This window comes from Bufo bufo, chromosome 10 (genome assembly GCF_905171765.1).
Source record: "Bufo bufo chromosome 10, aBufBuf1.1, whole genome shotgun sequence".
NCBI classification, from domain to species: Eukaryota; Metazoa; Chordata; class Amphibia; order Anura; family Bufonidae; genus Bufo; species Bufo bufo.
This window is the reverse complement of record NC_053398.1, coordinates 78,287,566-78,312,426: the sequence shown is the minus strand read 5'-3', so window position 1 is coordinate 78,312,426 and position 24,861 is coordinate 78,287,566. Positions and strand designations below refer to the sequence as shown.

The 24,861-nt window shown below is 44.5% G+C and overlaps 1 protein-coding gene across 1 annotated transcript in view; it reads right to left on the bottom strand.

Annotated features, from left to right (window-relative positions):
• Positions 1-24,861, bottom strand: part of BBS1 (Bardet-Biedl syndrome 1) — a 398,008-nt gene that overhangs the window by 19,428 nt on the left and 353,719 nt on the right. The window lies entirely within an intron of this gene.

The following is a 24,861-nucleotide window of genomic DNA, read 5'->3' as shown; positions in this document are numbered from 1 at the left end:
TGCAGAAGCTCTGGCAGTAGTGCTGCAGCGAGGGCTCATGCCTACAATCCTGTGTGAGTATAAGCAGAAAGTGCCCATATACAAGCTTCCCCCCTCCCCCCAATACAGATTGGACATAGGGGAGTGCAAGAATGTAATTTGCCATAATAGCCCTTCTCTGCTGTCCCAGAAGCGTGACAGAGAGAGCAGTGGGGGGGGGGTTTCTGATGAGCAATTTTCTTCAGCTGTTTTATGAAGAAACCAGCAGCAGCGGGACATCCAGCAGAACCTCAACCAGCAGGTGGTGGCATACTTGGACTGCAACTTGTCATCCATGATCCAAGATCCCCTGGACTACTGGGCATGCAACTTGAAGTGTGGCCACAACTGGCCAAGTTTGCCATGGGCATGCTTTCCTGCCCGGCCGGTAGTATGGCATTAGAGCAGGTGTTCAGTGCAGCGAGGAGCATAGTTACCACTGAAAAAACTCGCCTTTCCTCCCAAAATGTTTAGAGACTAAACTTCATAAAGATGAATCAGGCATGGATCAACCAGGATTTAGGGACACTAATGCCTGATGCAACAGAATAGATCATTGTGCAACTAATGATCAACCTAGTGTGCTAGTATCCACTCTGGATTATTGTGCAAAATGAGCCGCTACATCTGGCCAAGTGCTGCTGACACCTCCCTGTTGCCTCTAATGCCATTCCTACAATGGGGTTTCTTGGCCTACTGATATGTACATGTTACATTTTTAAAAGGATATGCATACCATTAGCCTTTGCTATCACATTGCTGTTGTTGGGTTCTGCTACTACTATAATCTGCCACCATCTTGTGCCATATAACACTGCTGCCACCATCCCCACTGTCATGGGACCACTACTGTCACAGCTGCTGCCACTGTTGTCACCCTCCCCACTGTGTCATGGGGTCACTACTGTCACTGCTGCTGTCACTCTCCCCACTCGGTCATGGGGTCGTCACTGTTACTGCCACTGCCACCCTCCTTAGTCTGTCATGGGGACACTACTTGAAACTTGGTGCACTGCACAGTTCACGTGGATAAATTAGACCCAACGGTAATAGTGACCTGTACTGATGCACAATTTGACAGCTAAGGCTACTTTCACACTTGCAGAGTGATCCGGCGCTGGAACTGCCTGCTGGATCCGGCAAACGTATGCCAACTGATGGCATTTGTAAGACTGATCAGGATCCTGATCAGTCTTAAAAATGCCTGATCAGTCAGAAAAATTCATTGAAATGCCGGATCCGTCTTTCCGGTGTCATCCGGCAAAACGGATCCGGCATTAATTTTTTTCACCAGCATTCCGGTATTTTGAAAATGGAATCTGGATCCGGCATTCAGGCAAGTCTTCAGTTTTTTTCGCCGGAGATAAAACCGTAGCATACTGCGGTTTTATCTTTTGCCTGATCAGTCAAAATGACTGAACTGAAGACATGCATGGGGATTACTCTCAATTCAGAATGCATGGGGATATGCCTGATCAGTTCTTTTCCGGCATTGAGCCCTTTTGACGGAACTCAGTGCCGGAAAACAAAAACGCTAGTGTGAAAGTACCCTAACAGAAGGGATTAAAAAGCATGTGTTTGGAATGCCACAACGTGGATTAGAGGGGTTGTCCAGCTCTTAATATTGATGACCTATCCTCAGGATAGGTCATCAATATCTGATCGGCGGGGGTCCGACACCCCTGCCGATTAGCTGTGAGACGAGGAGGCGGTGCTCCATGTGTGCTCCACTTCCTCACCATTACACTACGTCTTGTCTCCTGTGGAGCAGTGGTTTAGTGAAATTACAAGTACTCTCTCCATTCACTTGAATGGCAGCATATTATAGAGCAGGAGGAACTGAACAGATTGATAAGGAGTTTTCTTGTGAAACTCACCTGTAAAATCTTTTTCTCGTCTTTTCCATTGGGGGACACAGACCATGGGTATAGCTTAGAGGTATTACTAGGAGGGACACTATGCAAATACAAAAGAGAGCTCCTCCTCCTCGGGCTATACCCCCAGGCTCCACCAGGAGGAAGTCAGGCGTTGCAAAAGCAGTAGGAGAAGGAGAAAAGAAAAAATAATGGAAGCCATCGGACCAACAACCATGAGGCCCAGCCACAAACAGAACTGAACTGAACTGAACCCCTCCTGCAACAGGCAGAATGGGTGGGAGCTGTGTCCCCCAATGGAAAAGACGAGAAAAAGATTTTACAGGTCGAACTGGATGGACAAATGTCTTTTTTCGGCCTTACTATGTAGTTTCACAAAAAAATCTCCTTTTCTCGTACATTCCATTGGGGGACACAGACCATGGGACGTCCCAAAGCAGTCCATGGGGTGGGAAAAAACATCAGCACCGCCAGGAGGAACCTCCAACGGTCAAACAGTAACCACAGCCTGCAAAACCCTGCGGCCAAAGACAGCATCAGCCGAAGCCAGCGAATGCAACTGATAAAACTTCGTAAAGGTATGTAAGGACGACCAGGTGGCCGCCTTACACAGCTGAGACGCAGAGGCACGATTGCGCCTAGCCCAGGAAGCTCCTACCGCCCTAGTGGAGTGAGCGGTAATCCGAGCCGGGGGAACCCTGCCACGAGCGCGATAAGCCGCGGCGATAGTCGAGCGGATCCATCGCGCCACAGTGACCTTAAAGGCCGCCAGACCCTTACGAGGTCCCTCGGGAATCACAAAGAGGGAATCTGAACGGCGGACGGAGGCGGTAGCCGTCCAATACACCTTCAGGACCCGGACGACATCCAGGGAATGGAGAGCGCGTTCCTTGGGGTTTGCCGGAGAAGGACAAAAGGAGGGCAGGACAAGATCCTCGTTTTAGGTGGAAGGGGGAGACCACTTTGGGCAAAAAGGAGGGAACCGGACGGAGCACCACCTTATCCTGGTGAAAAAACAGAAAAGGCTCCTGGCAGGAAAGTGCGGCCAGCTCCGATACCCGCCTGATGGAAGTTATGGCCACAAGGAAGACCACTTTCCAGGTGAGAAAGGTCAGGGAGACCTCCCTCAGAGGCTTGAAGGGAGCCGTCTGTAGGGCGCGCAGGACCAAGTTGAGATCCCAAGGAAGTAAAGAGGGGACATACGGAGGAACCGAATGCGCCACCCCCTGCAGGAAAGTCCTCACAGGACCCAGGAGAGCAAGGGACCTCTGAAAAAAGACGACCAGAGCCGAAACTTGACCCTTCAGGGAGCTCAGCGACAGTCTCATCTCGAGGCCGGACTGAAGAAACGAGAGCACCATCGGGATGGAAAAACGAAGGGGAGGGGAACCCGAGTTCTCACAAAAGGCAAGGAAGGCCTTCCAGGTACGATAGTAAATCCGGGAGGAATCCGACTTCCTCGCTCTGATCATGGTTCTAATTACAGAATCCGAGAACCCCCTCTTCTTCAGGATGGCGGTTTCAACAGCCACGCCGTTAAACAAAGCGACTGTGAATTCCAGTGGAAGAGCGGGCCCTGAGACAGTAGATCTTCTGTTTCGGGAAGAGGCCATGGGGCGCCCGCCAGCATCCGAGCGACGTCCGAGAACCATGAGCGGCGAGGCCAATCCGGGGCGATGAGAACGGTCGGAATCCCTTCCGCATCGATCTTGCGTAGAACCTTCGGCAGCAGAGGAAGTGGAGGGAAGACATAGAGGAGGCTGAAGTCCTGCCACGGAGACACCAGAGTGTCCACCCCGTACGCCTTCGGATCCCGAGAGCGAGACAGGAACACCGGAAGCTTGTTGTTGAGCCTGGACGCCATCAAGTCCACATCCGGACGGCCCCACCGGCGGCAGACGTCTTCGAATACATCCGGATGCAGAGACCACTCGCCTGGATCCACCTTGTTGCGGCTTAGAAAGTCTGCTGTCCAATTGTCGACTCCCGGAATGTATACCGCTGACAACACCGGAACGCGAGACTCCGCCCACAGCAGAATTCTCCTCACCTCCTGCATCACCGCCCGGCTGCGGGTCCCGCCTTGATGGTTAATGTAAGCCACAGCCGTGGCATTGTCTTACTGAATCCTCACCGGGCGGCCGGCAACGAGAGAAGTCCAATGGGAGAGGGAGTAGAAAATCGCTCTCAGCTCCAGGATGTTGATCGGGAGGCGAGATTCTGCCGCCGACCAAACCCCCTGAACCGTGCGGGACTGGAGAACGCCGCCCCAACCCAGGAGGCTGGCATCGGTGGTGATGTTCGTCCAGGAGAACGGGAGGAAAGATCTTCCCGACGTCAGGTTCATAGGGGACAGCCACCAAGGAAGAGCTGCCCGAACCCGCTGAGACAGGCGGATGCGAGCGTCCAGACCACGAGAGGTCTTGTCCCAGAGGGAAAGGATCTCCTGTTGCAGCGAACGAGTGTGAAACTGGGCATATGGTATGGCCTCGAAAGAGGCTACCATAAGACCCAGGACCCACATGCACTCCCGGATGGAGAGAAACGGGGAGCGCAGCAGGTGCGACACCGCCCCCTGAATCTGGGAGGACTTGGAGTCTGGAAGAAACACTTTGGTGGCCGAGGTATCCAAGACCATCCCCAGGAAGGAGAACTTCTGGGAAGGGAGGAGAGAGGATTTTGGGAAGTTAATCAGCCAGCCAAACTGTTCCAGAGTCTGAACAGTGATGCGGACGCTGTCCTCGGCCTGCGGAAGCAAGGGGGCCTTTATCAGGATGTCGTCCAGGTAGGGCAGCAAAGGAATGCCCCTGGTGCAAAGAAGCGCCATGAGCGGCGCTAGGATCTTGGTAAAGACCTGAGGGGCGGTCGCTAACCTGAAAGGAAGGGCGACAAACTCATAGTGCCGGCCACCAATGGCGAAGCGCAGGAATCGTTGGTGAGATTCTGTGATAGGGACATGCAGATAGGCGTCCTGGATGTCTACGGACGCGAGGAACTCCTCTGGAAGAAGAGAAACAATAACGGAGCGGAGGGACTCCATTCGAAACCTCCGCACCCGCAGAAACTTGTTGAGCAGCTTCAGGTCCAGGATCGGACGCACCGACCCCTCCTTCTTTGGGACCACGAACAGGTTTGAACAGAAAGAAGGGAAGAAACTGCCATCAAGAGGTCCGAGGCTCGGGCCGGATCCCCCGGAACGCGAGAAGGGAAAAAACGTCCCGGCGGTCTGAATGCGAATACTATCTTGTAACCCGACGTTACAATTTCTAGAGCCCTGGCGTCCTGAACCTGAGCCTTCCAAAACTGCTGATAAGAGAGCAGGCGGCCCCCACCACGAGGGGTGGGGGCGTCCCTTCATGCGGAAGACTGCTTGGGAGCCGCAGGGCGGGCTGACTGTGCCCTCGGGAGCCAGGAAGGCTGGGGTTTGAAGGAGGGCTTCTTGCTGGAGTCCTGAGACCCCCCAGCGGAGGAAGCAGATGACATCCTGCTAGAAGAGAAGCGGCGAAAGGACTGGTACAGGGAACCGGAAGACCTTGTCCGAAAAGGGCACTTGGACCTGGGTTGGGGAAGATGAGTGCTCTTGCCCCCTGTAGCGGCAGAGATGAACTCGTCCAGCTGAGCCCCAAAAAGTCTGGAACCCTCAAAGGGGAGGTTAGCAAAGGAACGTTTGGAAGAAGCGTCGGCGTCCCACACCTTCAACCAGACCTCTCTGCGCTGAATGACCGAGAGGGCTGAAATGCAGGCAAAGAGGGAACCAATGTCCATGAAAGCCTCGCAAAGGAACTTGGAAGCCTGAGACATCTGGAGAACCAAATCCAGTGTGTCTGCAGACGCATCTTGTTCTGCCAGGTTTTGGTGGTGGCGCTGCAACCACACCGAGAGGGCTCTGGCCACCCATGCCGAGGCAAAAGCAGGCCGCAGGGACGTGCCCGCCAGTGAGAAAATGGATTTGGAAAGAGAATCTAGGCGCCTGTCCACAGCGTCCTGCAGAGAGGAGCGCGCCTCTAGACAAGGGGGGGAAACGGAGTCATCCGAGGAGGGATGCTACCGCTCACGCTGCCTCTTAGCGGTCAAGCGTCCTCTGCGGGAACCACTGATAGGAGATGGAGTGGTTGGCGCCGCAGGATTGGAAACTGCCATACGTTCCATAAAGGACATGGCTGCCTTGGCGACTAAGGCCAAATCCGTGCCGCACTGGACATGGCAGATGCCCAAGCGGGAACCACAGGCTCCGCAGGGATAGGGGGGGGGGGGGGGACTGGGCTGGGCAAGAGAAGGAGGAGAAGGATGATCCTGTCCAGGGGCAGGGCAGGAGGCACAGATACCAGTGACAGAACGTGGCAGAAGACACTTCTTACAGGACCCCATTGGGGTCTGAGAAGAGGTCTTGGCAGACTTAAGGGGGGCCCCAGGCTTAGGCATGATGGCAACCACAGAAAAGATCTCTACTGTCACGGATGGTGTTACAGAAAACTAGAAGACACAAATGAAGATCAGACTGACTTGATCCAAAACTAAGGAACAGAAGGGTAAGCCCTGTAACAAGCCTAGCTCTCTCCCTAACTGCTCAGCATATGCAAAAATCTCAATGGTAGAAAATGGCATACCCTCGTTCCTCGACTGTATGAGACCTGAACACCCTATAATAGTGAGGGGACACGACCACCGCCTCCCTACACTTAATACGGAGGGAGTCAGGGTCACCTGGATTCAAGCCCACAGGAAAACAGGAATAAAGAAACAGACTTATCTTGTGGGTGCAGTAGAAACAGCTTCTAGCATCAGCACACTCCAGGAAGTTGTATAAACCGCAAAGTGATGCAGTATGGGAGGGGATTTAAAGGGATGCAATCAGTGCAACTAGATGACAGCTGAGAGAGGGAAACGAGATGACAAAATGAAAGCAAAACAAAAGAACCTCAAGCAGGAGGTTCTGAAGGATGTCTGTCAGAGCTTTTCAGATGTCTGGCGGTGACATCTACCAGCTGCAGCAAGAAGCTAAAACGTCCTACCACCCAAGCAACAGCACAGAAGTCCACCGGAGAGGAGCAGCCACGCATGCGAGGAGTTTCTCAGCAAGCGGAGGAAGACGCCAGAACGAAGCGCTGAGGCTCCGCCGCCCAGGACGCGTCATAGAAGTGCGAAAAGAGCGCGCGCGCTTTATGAAAAAATGGCCTCCGGCGCCGAAGCGGGGGTTAATGAAGGGCTGGTGGTGTTGGAGGCCCCCGGATGAGCGCCGGCGGGTGCTGCTGGAGAGTGGTAGGAGCGGTGCCGGCACCGGCGCCGCGCTGAGAACAGCCGTGCCCATAGAAAAGGCCTTGATGGGAGAGATCCGCCCACAAAGTCCCAGTATAGTGCCTCCAGATGCCCCCAGTACCTCCAGACAGAAACACCCATTCCCCAGCTCACCCAGGCAGCCCATAGGTATCAGGCAGGGAGAAAGGGGGAGGAGGGAGCAGAGGGGAAGCCATACTTATTTGCTCCTGCAGTCTTCTCCCTCTGTTCAGTACCAGCAGGGCTCACCTCTTCAGACATCTGACTCACCGGAGTACAGTGCTCTGGATGGAGGGCAGCAGCAGGTGACCCAGGAGCTGGTGGGATGCCGGAGCTAACAGGTCGAGCCCGGATCCACTTGTCTTCTTGGGGGAAAATGGAGGCAGCCAGGCAGCGTCCAAAAGACGGCGGCGGACACTCCGCGGGGGACCAGGAAAGCGCTATGCTGACCTGTGTCCCCATCTGGAAAGAAAATAACAAACCGGAGTAGAAATCAACACAAGTGTCATCCTCCTTCACCGGACACTAAGCAAAGACTGACTTCCTCCTGGTAGGGCCTGGGGATATAGCCCGAGGAGGAGGAGCTCTCTTTTGTATTTGCATAGTGTCCCTCCTAGTAATACCTCTAAGCTATACCCATGGTCTGTGTCCCCCAATGGAATGTACGAGAAATATAGTTTTATGGGAAAAGATTCAGTAATTTATTAATTTGTATTTGTGCTCATTCTGGGCTTTGAAGTCAAGGAGGCGGTCCTATCAGCAATTGACAGCCTTCCGTCTATGACTGTGTATACAGAAATAGCTGTCAATCACTGACAGGACTGCCTTCCTGACTGAGCAAGAATTTAAATCAATGAAATACAAGTTTTACGGAATCTTTTCCCATAAAACTATACATCAATCTGCTCAGCTCCTCCTTCTCTATAAAATGGTGCCTGCAGATTATTTAGCATTTTCACGGTGACAGGTCCTGTTTAAAACAACTTTTTTTCACCACTACTTAATTGGCGCTTCCTCCATTTCTTTATTTCGTTCCACTAAGGACCCATTTGCACTAAGGAACTCCTGCTGGGGCGCACACTGTAATTTTGCTTAACCGAAGGGTGCAGAATGCTTTTATTTTTGTTTTCTCAGAAGGGATTAGCTATGAATCTTGGTGCACACTGTTACTGCCAATGCTGCTGACTGCACTGCACAGTTATGTACACAGCAGGGTTGGCAACCGTCCAGAAATTTCTGGACAGTCCATAAAAATAGATTACTTTTTTCCTGTGTCTGTGAAAAAAAATAGATGTGTCCGTTATTAGTTTTTTAAGAAAGGGGGTATTTGACTAGATTATTTTGGAGGTAATTATCATTTTACAGCTCACAGTAAAAGCTACAGACATCTATTACTTATAAATCATCTTTATCATTCATAATGGATTTCCAATTTGTCTGTAAAAAAATGTTGGCTGTCCGTGATTTTGGAATAAATCGTCCAGAAAAAATAAAAATACTAGTGACAACCCTGGTACATGGCGATAAATTAGACCTGCCCTTTTATACTGACGGCACAGTAACATACAGTTGCAAGAAAAAGTATGTGAACCCTTTGGAATGATATGGATTTCTGCACAAATTGGTCATAAAATGTGATCTGATCTTCATCTAAGTCACAACAATAGACAGTCACAGTCTGCTTAAACTAATAACACACAAAGAATTAAATGTTACCATGTTTTTATTGAACACACCATGTAAACATTCACAGTGCAGGTGGATAAAGTATGTGAACCCCTAGACTAATGACATCTCCAAGAGCTAATTGGAGTGAGGTGTCAGCCAACTGGAATCCAATCAATGAGATGAGAGGTGTTTGTTACAGCTGCCCTGCCCTATAAAAAACACACACCAGTTCTGGGTTTGCTTTTCACAAGAAGCATTGCCTGATGTGAATGATGCCTAGCACAAAAGAGCTCTCAGAAGACCTACGATTAAGAATTGTCGACTTGCATAAAGCTGGAAAGGGTTATAAAAGTATTTCTAAAAGCCTTGCTGTTTACCAGTCCACGGTAAGACAAATTGTCTATAAATGGAGAAAGTTCAGCACTGCTGCTACTCTCCCTAGGAGTGGCCGTCCTGTAAAGAAGACTGCAAGAGCACAGCACAGACTGCTCAATGAGGTGAAGAAGAATCCTAGAGTGTCAGCTAAAGACTTACAAAAGTCTCTGGCATATGCTAACATCCCTGTTAGCGAATGTACGATACATAAAACACTATACAAGAATGGATTTCATGGGAGGATACGACAGAGGAAGCCACGGCTGTCCCAAAAAAACATTGCTGCACGTTTACAGTTTGCACAAGAGCACCTGGATGTTCCACAGCAGTACTGGCAAAATATTCTGTGGACAGATAAAACCGAAGATGAGTTGTTTGGAAGAAACAAACAACACTATGTGTGGAGAAAAAGAGGCACAGCACACCAACATCAAAACCTTATCCCAACTGTGAAGCATGGTGGTGGGGGTTCATGGTTTGGGGCTGCTTTGCTGCGTCAGGGCCTGGACGTATTGCTATCATCGAAGGAAAAATGAATTCCCAAGTTTATCAAGACATTTTGAAGGAGAACTTAAGGCCATCTGTCCACCAGCTGAAGCTCAACAGAAGATGGGTGTTGCAACAGGACAACGACCCAAAGCATAGAAGTAAATCAACAACAGAATGACTTAAACAGAAGAAAATACGTCTTCTGGAGTGGCCAGTCAGAGTCCTGACCTCAACCCCATTGAGATTCTGTGGCATGACCTCAAGAAAGCGATTCACACCAGACATCCCAAGAATATTGCTGAACTGAAACAGTTCTGCAAAGAGGAATGGTCAAGAATTACTCCTCACCGTTGTGCACGTCTGATCTGCAACTACAGGAAACGTTTGGTTGAAGTTATTGCTGCCAAAGGAGGTTCAACTAGTTATTAAATCCAAGGGTTCACATACTTTTTCCACCTGAACTGTGAATGTTTACATGGTGTGTTCAATAAAAACATGGTAACATTTAATTATTTTTGTGTTATTAGTTTAAGCAGACTGTGATTGTCTATTGTTGTGACTTAGATGAAGATCAGATCACATTTTATGACCAATTTATGCAGAAATCCATATCATTCCAAAGGGTTCACATACTTTTATTGCAACGGTAAGCTAAGGCCAGGTTCACACCAGCACGTCAGTTTCCGTTCTCCACTGTTATAGGAGCAGAACAAAAAAAATAACGGAACTGCTGGAGCCGTCAAATGGCAGCAAAAGACGGCGACTGATGGATCCCATTCGTTATTATTATTAATGGCCAGAAGAATGATGCTGTGTGCCGTATTTTGGATGGCGCCTAACAGAACAGATTAGCTATGAATGTTGATGCACTCACTGCACAATAGTGTACATGGTGACAAACTCTCCCTGCAGTTTAACTTCCATGCCTTCACAGTGAGATTGGGCCTCCAAATTGAGAAAAATATGATTAGTCAGAGTGGCCTGAGATTTATTGCAATTCGTGACAAATTCATTCGGAACAAACAGAATTTCTTGGCGAATTTAGGCTAATTGGATGAATCGAATTTTTCAAATCTTCGCTCATCTCAGGTGTGTCCTGATGGGTCGAATGTGTGACATTTGTTGTGCTGATCCCATATACCAGGGTTGCGGAATCCTTTTTTCATCTTTTTCGCCTTTGGGTCTGTGTGGAGAGGTTTTCGTGTTGGGAAAAAAAAAAATTTCCTTTCTTTTTTCCTCCCCGCAAAGAAAGGTATAACTGAACTAATAGAGTAATAATTACCTTGGGATGTTTAAAAACATTTTTCTTACTGATATGATTTTTTTATGTTTATGGACTTTATTAATTAATTTTTTTTATAAATATTTTTTTAATCCTTACGCTAATATTGTACTATTATATGAATTGTCACATTTTATGTATACAGATGTATATATGAACTTGGTCACATTATTTATATATTGTCACCTCTTCTTACATTTTTACATATTTATATGGTATCATATTTGCAGATGATTTGCTTTATGATTTATTTACTCACTTGTATATATTTATATATGTTTATGATATTTTCATAATTTTTCATGATCCTAATTATTCACTTGTATATATTCATATATATTTTTGATATGTTATTTCTATTTTTATTTATTTTCCTTTTGTTTTACTCACCTTTCCGTATTTCCTTCACCCTTCATCACTTATTCACGCTTATTACCCTTTTTCACTAATCCTTCACCTTTTTGTTTTTTTTTTGGCCCTAATTCATATATCACATATTATGGTCTATGCTTTGTTGTATCTACCGGAGGTCATTCGTGTGACGTAATGTTGACGTTCCAGTCACGTGTCCGGTGCGTCATCAGCCATGTGACCTAATTGGTAATTTTGCTCTGGATTGGCCCCCTCCCGTCGGGGGTGGCCGCATATATTACTATAAAATCTCTTAGAGATATATTTTTCTTAAGGGGATTTTCTTATCAACATTATTATTATTTCTACTCCTGCATTCCGAATGCGATTATCTTGTATCCCGTATGACCGTATTTTTCTGTTATGCATGTTGGTAGGTGTGGACGGCGTAATGTTGCATTGACTTATCGGCCACGTGTGTCCCATGTAACCGGTGCGTCATACCGGCCGCACGCTCAGCTCCACACCTTTGTGCTGGACCGGCCCTCTTTGTGACCAACTGACCTACTATATGATGCCTCATTGGAGAGTTTGTCTCCATGACACACCTAGCAGTGATTTTATTGTTAATCTGCCCCTGGGAGGACGCTACAAAAGCGGAGTGTTTCATTCGTTTCTTATCCGCAGAAGAAGCCAGTTTTTGATTTCCACACTTAGCTCACCAACTTTTCCATTGGACCTTTATATCCGGGGTTTATATGTTTCTTAGTTGGTCCTCCGTGTGGCTCCTTCTTGGTATCCTGGGTACTTCTGTGTGCCGACCCCTCAGCCCCCTCTAGGGTTTTATTACTCACTGAAGTATGCCTTCTTACTGCTGATTTTATATGTTACAATTACTGTCCAATGTATACTTGATAAAGAATTTTCTATGTTTCTATATGGAGGAGCCGTAGTCAATTTTTTTTGTGTGGAGTTTTGATTTATGTAGGGTTATCTTAGTACTAAGTGTCCTTAATGACCCGGTGTTAAAATTTGGTGGGTCTAGTTAATACATTATGTTATAGAAAAATTTATTCTACGTTTTATTTTATTCCTATATTTACTTATTACTACATCAGCTGTATCCCCTTTCAGGACCATTTTTTGCAAATTTGACATGAGTCCCTTTATGTGGGGATAACTTTAAAACGCTTTTACTTATTTAAGCCATTCTGAGACAGTTTTCTTGTCACATATTGTACTGTACATGACAGTTGTTGTGCCTTTTCATAGGCAAATGCATTTATATCCAATTATTGTAGTCAAGATGGATGTTCATTGCCTTTAAGAGCCATGCTCGACTATATTTACAATTTTGTATGTCTTGGGTAGGCCGAAGTAAGTTCGCACAAAGGTTTCTGCTCTTTAGTGTTATTCTTCTCATGAATGTACCAGTCTGAGAAGAATACTCCTTGTCTACTTATAAATTTATGACGGGAGATGAAGATAAGCTCTATGCAGCTGGTGATAATTAGGCTACTTTCACACGAGCGTTCGGGTGTCCGCTCGTGAGCTCCGTTTGAAGGGGCTCACGAGCGGCCCCGAACGCATCCGTCTGGCCCTAATGCATTCTCAGTGGAGGCGGATCCACTGAGAATGCATCTGCCTGCCAGCGCTCAGTGAGCGGACACCTGAACGCTGCTTGCAGCGTTCGGGTGTCCGCCTGGCCGTGCGGAGGCGAGCGGATCCGTCCAGACTTATAATGGAAGTCAATGGGGACGGACCCGCTTGAAGATGACACTATATGGCTCAATCTTCAAGCGGATCCGCCCCCATTGACTTTCAATGTAAAGTCTGGACGGATCCGTTCAGGCTACTTTCTGACTTAGAAAATTTTCTAAGTTATAATGCAGACGGATCCGTTCTGAACGGATGCAAACGTCTGCATTATCAGAGCGGATCCGTCTGATGAAACATAGTGTGAAAGTAGCCTTACCTATACAATTAGGCATTTATTAATGAAGCAAAATATATAATATTCATGTATTCATTTAATGAGCCTTAGTCTTTGTCTTATGCTAATCAGTAGGACATATATATATATATATATATAAAAAAAAAAAACTTTATATTATATTGTTATATGTTATGAAGACAACATGTATCCAGTATATTATATATATTTCTCATTAGGAGAATATTCGTCTCTAAAAGAGTGTCTGTAAAGATGTGTATTTTATAACGATTAATCAAATCTTTGGTATGACAGAGGAGGTACTGATAGCTCTGTGAGAAAACAAGGCCATTCATATCATTATGGTCCATAAACCAACAGTGTAAGAAACATTCAGAGAGGCGGCTAGAGGTCTGTCTCTAATTGCTACAAATGTCAGAATTAATCCCTATAGCTTTGAATTAAAGCTTCTAAGGTCAAATGTATAGAATACGCTTTATTCAGACTTACATAAGTTAACCCTTTATACTATGATGCAAATGGAAAAACATGGCAGTGCCACCTAGGTATGAGTAGGTGACATTACAACAGTAGCAAAAGTGCATTGTGGGTAAGGTTATGATGTCATATTTCTTATCAATAGTCACACCCATCTGACAATGATTGGAAAGTTCCAAACTAGGAAGGTGTGCCTAACTGATAAATTTGTGGTCATAAACCACACACAAGAGAAGAGAAAAAAAGGAAGAGGGAAGTAAAAGCTCTCTAGAGGGGTCTATCAAGATCAACGCCATGGTGAGATGCGCTATGATGGACCACCCAGCTTTCCTAGGAGCAGAAGTGAGATTCCTACTAGAACTTGGTAAGAGACACAGAAAATGACATTTCATTTTATTAAGACTAATTTGATAGTGTGGGTGAAATTATACCATCTAGATTGGCGAATAAATAAATAAATAAATTGATCACCTCCATATTGAGATGTAGTCTTAGGACAGTGATGCCCAACCTACGGCCCGCGGGCCAAATGCGGCCAGTGAAGCCGTGTCATGCGGCCCGCGCAGTGACCGGACTTTATCAGCGCAGGGCGCGCTGCGAACGGCACAGGCAGCAAAGCGATGCTGCCTGTGCCTGCAATCTCCCCGCCCAGCGCCGCCTCCTAGCTAATTTATTCACTGCACTTGCCTCTGTGAAATTGAAGAGAATCGACGTAATCTTGCACAGGCGCACTGGCAAAGGCATCAAAGTGTGCATGCACCGTCTTCCTGGCCTCTGCCAGTGTGCCTGTGCGAGATTACGGCGCTTCTCTTCAATTTCAGAGGCAAGTGCAGTGAATAAATTAGCTAGGAGGCGGCGCTGGGTGGGAAGGATATCTGTGAAGGACACTAAAGGGGGTGTCCATAATTTTTTTGCTATGGGGCCCAGTCATTTCTAGCTACGCCCCTGATTGTTAACATACATTACACACATGTATACATCACATGCCCCCTCACAGTAATAATGCTAAGATATGTGCCCTCTTCACAGACTTCATGCTCACACATGCCCCCTCACAGTAGTTATGCCCAGATATGTGCCCCCTCACAGTAATAATGCCAAGATATGTGCCCTCTTCACAGATGTAATGCTCACACATGCCCCCTCACAGTAGTTATGCCCAGATATGTGCCCCCTCACAGTAGTTATGCCCAGATATGTGCCCTCCTCACAGTAGTTATGCCCTGATATGTGCCCTCCTCACAGTAGTTATGCCCTGATAGGTGCCCCCTCACAGTAGTTATGCCCTGATATGTGCCCCCTCACAGTAGTTATGCGCCCTCTTCACAGTAGTAATGCTCACTCGTGCCCCCTTACAGTAGTTATGCCCTGATATGTACCCTCCTCACAGCTCACAGTAGTTATACCCTGATATGTGCCCTCCTCACAGTAGTTATGCCCAGATATGTGCCCCCTCAAAGTAGTTATGCCAGATATGTGCCCTCTTCACAGTAGTAATGCTCACATGTGCCCCCTCATTGCGTTTGCATTTCTTTCTGGCAAAGCTACCTGGTTCCGGCCCGCAAAATTTATACCAAGTCTAGTGCGGCTTGTTGGGAACCACTGTCTTAGGATATTGTGAGACTTCATTCTACCTGCAGAAGAATCAAGACTCACAATCTAGCAAAGCATTAAATAATTGCATATATATATATATATATGTTATTCTTCGCCAAGCTAAGTGATGGATTCCCACAGGAAAGACTTGTTTCAAGTCCTTCCCATTTAAGATATGGTCTAGCAAAGATGCTAGATCCATGTTATTTTTCATAATAGCCTTACCAAAGTCATATGTGTGAAAATAGTCCAGGATGGGGCGGAAGGATACAGTTATCTCTTCTAAGTTATATCCTTGAATGGATTTGCCCATTCTGGAAGTCATGTGATGTGTAGTGGGTTAGAAGGGGGCAGAATGTATTTAGCATTCTAAATTGATGTCTAGGATTAGACATGCTCATCCGGATGATATGAGGTTTTCTCTGAACAGAAGTAATATATATAACTTATGTTCCTACTTTGATATCCTAACCTAATAATAGCTTTGTTATAATGTGACAAGTTATTTCCACTCACATGTATTGTTAAGCTTGTAATGCTTTATATTAACGCTATATATATTCATTTGCATGTATCATTGTGTTTATTTACTTATATATGTTTATAACCTTGTAACCAATAAACCTGTGTATTATTGTATAATGCAGAAATACATGTTTATCATTAACGTCATCTCACGTCAAAAGAACTTATTTATCTGAGGAAATAGTCGGACTCAGATGTGAATTGTATCGATTAGTTTGTCTACAATTCACCAGGTCATAATTTTAAGAATTTATGACAAATTTTATAAACTTTTATTTTTTTATGGTTAATTATTTTTATGACAATAATTAATAATTATTAAGTGAATTATTACCCCCCGACATAGTGGTAAATTTGAGTCAAAATATTTCATTTTTATTTATAAAAAAATACCATATTTACCAAATTTTTTTAGAAATTAGCAATTTTCTAAATGTCTATTTCTTTGCTTTTAAAACAGATAGTGATACCTCCTAAAATAGTTATAACTTTACATTTCCCATATGTCTACTTCTCGTTTGGATCATTTTGTAAATGACATTTTCTTTTTTGGGGACTTTAGAAGGCTTAGAAGTTTAGTAGCAAATCTTGAACTATTTCAGAAAATTCCCAAACCCATTTCGACCAATTCAGGTCTGAAGTCACTTTGTGAGGCTTACATAATAGAAACCATCCATAATGGCCCCATTTTAGAAACTACACCCCTTAAGGTATTCAAAACTGATTTTACAAACTTTGTTAACCCTTTAGGAAAATGTAGATGAAATTTCAGAATTTCACTTTTTTGGCAAATTTTCCAACAAACAAAACTGAATATTTATTACCCTGATTATGTCGTTTACAGAAACAACCCATATCTGGTCATAAACTGCTGTACGGGCTCACGGCAGGGCTCAGAAGGAAAGAAACACCATATGGTTTTTGGAAGGCAGATTTCACTGGGATAATTTTAAGTTGTCACGTTTCACATTTCAAGACCCCCTGATGCACCCCTAGAGTATGACCAAAAAAAATAATCATGTTTTAGGGTCTCCATAGTTCTTTTATTTTTTGGGCGATTGTCTTAGGTAGGGGCTCATTTTTTGAGGGATGAGATGATGGTTTGATTGGTACTATTTTCGGGTGCAAATGACTTTTTGTGATGTAAGGTGACAAAAAATGGCCTTTTTGACACACTTTTTATTTTATTGTTTTTACGGTGTTCACCTGAGGGGTAAATTCATGTGATATTTTTATACAGCAGGTTCTTACAGAAGCGGCGATACCTAATATGTATACTTGTTTTTATTTATTTAGGTTTTACACAATAACAGCATTTTTGAAACAAATAAAAAAAAACATGTTTTAGTGTCTCCATAGTCTGAGAGCCACAGTTTTTTATTTTTTTTTGGGAGATTGTCTTAGGTAGCGACTCACTTTTTGTGGAATGAGATGGCGGTTTGATTGGTAAGATATTGGGGTGCGTATTACTTTTTGATCGCTTGGTATTACACTTTTAGTGATGTAAGGTGACAAAAAAAATGGATTTTTTGACAGTTTTTATGTTATATTTTTTTACGGTGTTCATCTGAGGGGTTAGGTCATGTGGTATTTTTTTAGAGCAGGTTGTTATGGACGTGGTGATACCCAATATGTCTACCTTTTTTTACATTTAACACAAAAAAAGCAATAACACAACCTTTTTTTTTTAACTTTATTTTTTTGTCCCAGTCTGGGACTTCAACTTTTGGGGGTCTGATCCCCTTTACAATGGTAGTAAGTAGTACACTTTAGCAAGCTTGCCTGTGAGATCCAGGGGGCTGGCTCTCACAGGCTGTCATGGAAGGCAGCCACGATGCCTAAGGATGGCATCGGCTCTGCCTTCCCTGCCTTCGGGTTCCTGTCACAGCAGTGCGGGAACCTTATGGCCACCCTGGACCCGGCAGGATACCGCATGTGCCGCGGTCAACGCTGACCGCGGCAGTGCAAAAGGTTTTCACCGATGCCGGCGCATACAGCAGAGGTCCAGCTATCAGTGACTGCCAGACCCCTGCCGCTGATTGGGCAGGCGCAGCTTGCCGTACATGAACGGTGCTGGTCCTTAAGTCACGTCCACCAGCACCGTATATGTACGGCGCGGGTCCTCAAGGGTTTAATGGTTTCTTGCTTATTTTTATATTATATTTGTTATTACAGGAAAATATGGTTCCCAGCCAGACTCTTAGTGTCACGCTGGACAGGATACAAGATACAACAAAAATCCACAAACAAGTGTCTAGGCCAGAAGCTGGGGATAAAGGTCACCTCCTTACAAATCCCTACCAGCTCTCCCTAAACTTCTGTGCCCACGTTCAGACCCTAGAGGTGGAAATAAACGTGCCCCCGTGCCTAAGGCTGAAGATTCCCTAAAATACCTAAGATTGTGACAGGGGGAAAGAGACAGCTTGCTTCCTCAGACCTGGAGGAGGCAGGCGTCTCTCTAACAGCCTAAGTAAATAATAGAATGAAGAACCGCACTCAATTCAAGTGTCTCTGGTGCCAATCAAGGGATGCGAACAGCCAGTAAATATAAAATGAAAATTGCGGCACTCAGATTTGGATTATTGCATTCAAACTTTTTTTATTTTTTCAAGTTTTTGCAGTAGTTTCATCCAAAAAGCCCAATTAGATCCTTGGTACAAACAGTGTATTAAGACCAGACGTTTCGGTCAATTCAGACCTTCATCAGTGGTCACATATTTTTATCTGTTCTGGTAGGAAGGTTTAGACATCAGGGCTTGGATGCATGGCGTGGCCTTTGTGCTTTTTGGATGAAACTACTGCAAAAACTTGAAAAAATAAAAAAAAGTTTGAATGCAATAATCCAAATCTGAGTGCCGCAATTTTCATTTTATAATTTTATCTCTAATAGCCTAGACAGAACACACACAAGAAAACAAAACCAACTTATCTCGTCACAGAGCAGATACAGCAAATCCTTCTTTACTTCCTTCCTTCCACTGAGCAGGATAGAAGCTATAACCTGCACAGGACACTGGGAAGGGGCGTAATTTAAACTCATACAAACGACCCCACCCAGTGCACCTGAAGGGAGGCGGATACAGCTCAACTCCAAAACAAAAACAAAAAACTATACGCGTGCTGCTAACCTGGCAGACCTCCGCACATAACCTGAGCAGGGCATGACAGTACCCCCCCTTCTACGGGTGACCTCCGGACACACCGGCCCAACTTTATCCGGGTGAGATCTGTGAAAAGCCCTCACCAGTCGGCTGGCACTAACATCCAAAGCCGGAACCCACATCCTCTCCTCAGGGCCATATCCCCTCCAGTGTACCAGGTACTGAAGGGAACCCCGATAAAGCCATGAGTCGAGAACCCTAGAGATCTCAAACTCAAAATTTCCATCAACCAGAACAGGGGGAGGAGGCAATGGTTCCACCGGGTTCACATATTTCTTAAGTAAAGACCTGTGGAACACATCGTGGATCCTCCAGATCTGCGGAAGATCCAGACGAGACGCTACTGGATTGATCACCGCAGATATTTTGTAAGGTCCAATAAATCTTGGACCCAGTTTCCAAGATGGTACTTTCAGTTTAATATATTTAGTAGATAACCAAACCAGATCACCCACACACAGGTCCAGACCAGTCATACGTCTCTTGACAGCCATTCGCTTGTACCTCTAACCCATCCTCTCCAAATTCACTATTTTGGATGGTGAATACTTCAGTGAGGAATAAAACCCTAGAAGGGGCTGAGGGGTCGGCACACAGAAGTACCCAGGATACCAAGAAGGAGCCACACGGAGGACCAACTAAGAAACATATAAACCCCGGACATAAAGGTCCAATGGAAAAGTTGGTGAGCTAAGTGTGGAAATCAAAAAGCAATAATAAATACCCCAAAAGTGCACGTCGATCCCTCAGCCGCCTCCTCCCAACGTCGTTTTACCAGTGAACTGGCTTCTTCTGGGGATAAGAAACTAATGAAACAGTCTGCTTTTGTAGCGTCCTCCCAGGGGCAGATTAACAATAAAATCACTGCTAGGTGTGTCATGGAGACAAACTCTCCAATGAGGCATCATATAGTAGGTCAGTTGGTCACAAAGAGGGCCGATCCAGCACAAAGGTGTGGAGCTGAGCGTGCAGCCGGTATGACGCACCGGTTACATGGGACACACGTGGCCGATAAGTCAATGCAACATTACGCCGTCCACACCTACCAACATGCATAACAGAAAAATACGGTCATACGGGATACAAGATAATCGCATTCGGAATGCAGGAGTAGAAATAATAATAATGTTGATAAGAAAATCCCCTTAAGAAAAATATATCTCTAAGAGATTTTATAGTAATATATGCGGCCACCCCCGACGGGAGGGGGCCAATCCAGAGCAAAATTACCAATTAGGTCACATGGCTGATGACGCACCGGACACGTGACTGGAACGTCAACATTACGTCACACGAATGACCTCCGGTAGATACAACAAAGCATAGACCATAATATGTGATATATGAATTAGGGCTGTGACGGTATCATCGGTGTCACCGTCTAGTATTCCCTTCTCCCCTTGAAATAGCACAGCCAAATAATCCACAGAGCAATAAATCACTATTATCGCTAGTATCGCTGGTATCGCCAAATAAGTCTATACATTAGCCCAAGCTGAATGCTAGAAATACTTTACTGGAAGGCCTCACATTGAAAAAATACAATTGCTTTTATCCCCTGCTCCCATGCAAGGGAGACACCCACAACAAACATACATTAACCCATAACACAAAGGTTACAACCCACATAGACTCCTCCCCTCGGCCTGTGATATAATCATGGTACATCATGGTTAACATAATCAACACAGGCCAGAGAATACACATTGCCCTCTGTCCTGAGAGACAATCGAATTACAACTCCGTTGTCTCCAGGACAGAGGACAATCGCCAATACACACAGAGACAATGGAACAGACATAACTTACTCAAACATACAATGTCCCACCCTTTACAATACACATATACATTTAACACATCCCAAAATGGCACGAATTAGACCAGGAATTCAAAAGTTAATACAAGTCTCTTTGGCCTGGCTGTACTCATGGCTTTTCTGCACAAAACCGGTGCATACAACATGGGACCATAATCACATGGTAAGAGGCTGGCAAGTAGTCCTCTCCAAGCACTCGTGGCCACCTCAAAAGAGGGGAGTTTGTCACAAGGGGCAAAAAAAAAAAAAAAAGGTGAAGGATTAGTGAAAAAGGGTAATAAGCGTGAATAACTGATTAAGAGTGAAGGAAATACGGAAAGGTGAGTAAAACAAAAGGAAAATAAATAGAAATAACATATCAAAAATATATATGAATATATACAAGTGAATAATTAGGATCATGAAAAATTATGAAAATCATCATAAACATATATAAATATATACAAGTGAGTAAATAAATCATAAAGCAAATATGATACCATATAAATATGTAAAAATGTAAGAAGAGGTGACAATATATAAATAATGTGACCAAGTTCATATATACATCTGTATACATAAAATGTGACAATTCATATAATAGTACAATATTAGCATAAGGATTAAAAAAATATTTATAAAAAAATTTATTAATAAAGTCCCTAAACATAAAAAAATCATATCAGTAAGAAAAATGTTTTTAAACATCCCAAGGTAATTATTACTTTATTAGTTCAGTTAGACCTTTCTCTGCGGGGAGGAAAAAAGAAAGGAATTTTTTTTTTCTTCCGACACGAAAACCTCTCCACACAGACCCAAAGGCGAAAAAGATGAAAAAAGGATTCCGCAACCCTGGTATATGGGATCAGCACTACAAATGTCACACATTCGACCCATCAGGACACACCTGAGATGAGCGAAGAGTTGAAAAATTCGATTCATCCAATTAGCCTAAATTCGCCAAGAAATTCTGTTTGTTCCGAATTAATTTGTCACGAATTGCAATAAATCAGGTATACTCAGCCCACTCTGACTAATCATATTTTTCTCAATTTGGTGGCCCAATCTCACTGTGAAGGCATGGAAGTTAAACTGCAGGGAGAGTTTTCACCATGTACACTATTGTGCAGTGAGTGCATCAACATTCATAGCTAATCTGTTCTGTTAGGCGCCATCCAAAATCCAAACTTATGTTCCTACTTTGATATCCTAACCTAATGATAGCTTTGTTATGATGTGACAAGTTATTTCCACTCACATGTATTGTTAAGCTTTATATTAACGCTATATATATTCATTTGCATGTATCATTGTGTTTATTTACTTATATATGTTTATAACCTTGTAACCAATAAACCTGTGTATTATTGTATAATGCAGAAATACATGTTTATCATTAACGTCATCTCACGTCAAAAGAACTTATTTATCTGAGGAAATAGTCAGACTCAGATGTGAATTGTATCGATTAGTTTGTCTACAATTCACCAGGTCATGATTTTAAGAATTTATGACAAATTTTATAAACTTCTTTTTTTTATGGTTAATTATTTTTATGACCATAATTAATAATTCTTAATTGAATTATTACCCACCAACATAGTGGTAAATTTGAGTCAAAATATTTCATTTTTATTTATAAAAAAATTACCATATTTACCAAAAATCTGGAAAAATTAGTAATTTTCAAAATTTCTATTTCTTTGCTTTTAAAACAGATAGTGATACCTCCTAAAATAGTTATTACTTTACATTTCCCATATGTTCACTTCACGTTTGGATAATTTTGTAAATGACATTTTCTTTTTTGGGGACTTTAGAAGGCTTAGAAGCTTAGTAGCAAATCTTGATATGTATGGCGCGGGTCCTCAAGGGGTTAATAGTTTCTTGTTTATTTTTATATTATATTTGTTATTACAGGAAAAAAAGGTTCCCAGCCAGACTCTTAGTGTCACGCTGGACAGGATACAAGATACAACAGAAATCCACAAACAAGTGTCTAGGCCAGAAGCTGGGGATAAAGGTCACCTCCTTACAAATCCCTACCAGCTCTCCCTAGACTTCTGTGCCCACGTTCAGACCCTAGAGGTGGAAATAAACGTGCCCCCGTGCCTAAGGCTGAAGATTCCCTAAAATACCTAAGATGGTGACAGGGGGAAAGAGACAGCTTGCTTCCTCAGACCTGGAGGAGGCAGGCATCTCTCTAACAGCCTAGACAGAACACACACAAGAAAACAAAACCAACTTATCTTGTCACAGAGCAGATACAGCAAATCCTTCTTTCCTTCCTTCCTTCCACTGAGCAAGATAGAAGCTATAACCCGCACAGGACACTGGGAAGGGGCGTAATTTAAACTCATACAAACGACCTTACTGCCAAACATTAGGATTCTTTTTGCTAGGATACTATGTCACATTGGTTTAAAGTAGAGTTACATAGGGTAGAGAACGTGACTTTTAAAAATACCTTTATTAGTGATCAAGTGGGTATAGGTAATTATATACCAACAATTGTGCACTACAATTAACCTATAGGGGAGTAGTGACCCCTAGTAGAAAAACATACATGGTAACGGGATAGGACAAAAGGTTACGGTGGAAGGACCAAGGTCTCTTTAGGCAGGGCAGGGAAGAGTACACTTACCCTAATTGCCCTACAGACTGCTTAGCTCAGTGCGACCCCCTGATGGTGGAGGCTCCCTGTCCCCGAACCTAATGCTATCCGGTCCCTAGAAAACCCTAATTAGGGAAAGGATAATAAACAAGTAGAATGTGGGTGGTTGTCCAGGTAGGTGGATACCACTACCACATTCTGATAAGGATCGAAACCATAGAAAACCCCAACGCGTTTCGCCTAGGACTTTTTAGGCTCATCAGGGGGTGATTTCAGTACCAGGATAAATACAGTCAAATACAGAGTTGGATGCAAAAAATGTTACTTAGCTCCAAGCCAGATGTGCAAGACAGGTTTTTGTGGACCAGCATATAATAGGGAAGTCCCACTAATGATACCTGGGAGAAATAAATATATGCATAATCAGCAAAGGGACCATGTCCTACAGTAACGTTATTCTAAAATGTACATCTAAACAAGAGAAAGACCAGTCCTACTTGCATATGGGCAGGTGAATGATTCCCCACAAAAACCGAGTGGCTTGAGCCAGCCAGTCTCTGGCCGTTGTGGCGCCATTTATTGGAACTGCAGCGCTAGCCCTGACCTAGCTTCCGGACGCCGGATAGCTACTTCCGGCATCTGGACCGCACATTGGGGCGCATAGCCTCCAGTTTAGGTCACTTCCGGTGATATGGCACGCATCGTGAACCACATGCGGTTCAGTGCCGAGAAACCGGACGTGCCTAAGCGTCATTTCCGGTCTAGATGGAACGCACAACGGTGGAACGCATCGGAAGACACAAGGTTTCTCAGGGAGGTAGCGGGCAAGCGAACTGCTTGATAGATGGTAAATGATAATAAAGCCATCATTCATAAACAGGCTAAATGACCCAAAGTAAATTTATTAAATGGCCACTGCCACACAGGCCAGGGACAACAGCCAGAGACTGGCTGGCTCAAGCCACTCGGTTTTTGTGGGGAATCATTCACCTGCCCATATGTAAGTAGGACTGGTCTTTCTCTTGTTTAGATGTACATTTTAGAATAACGTTACTGCAGGACATGGTCCCTTTGCTGATTATGCATATATTTATTTCTCCCAGCTATCATTAGTGGGACTTCCCTATTATATGGTGGTCCACAAAAACCTGTCTTGCACATCTGGCTTGGAGCTAAGTATCATTTTTTGCATCCAACTCTGTATTTGACTGTATTTATCCTGGTACTGAAATCACCCCCTGATGAGCCTAAAAAGTCCTAGGCGAAACGCGTTGGGGTTTTCTATGGTTTCGATCCTTATGAGAAAGTGGTAGTGGTATCCACCTACCTGGACAACCACCCACATTCTACTTGTTTATTATCCTTTCCCTAATTAGGGTTTTCTAGGGACCGGATAGCATTAGGTTCG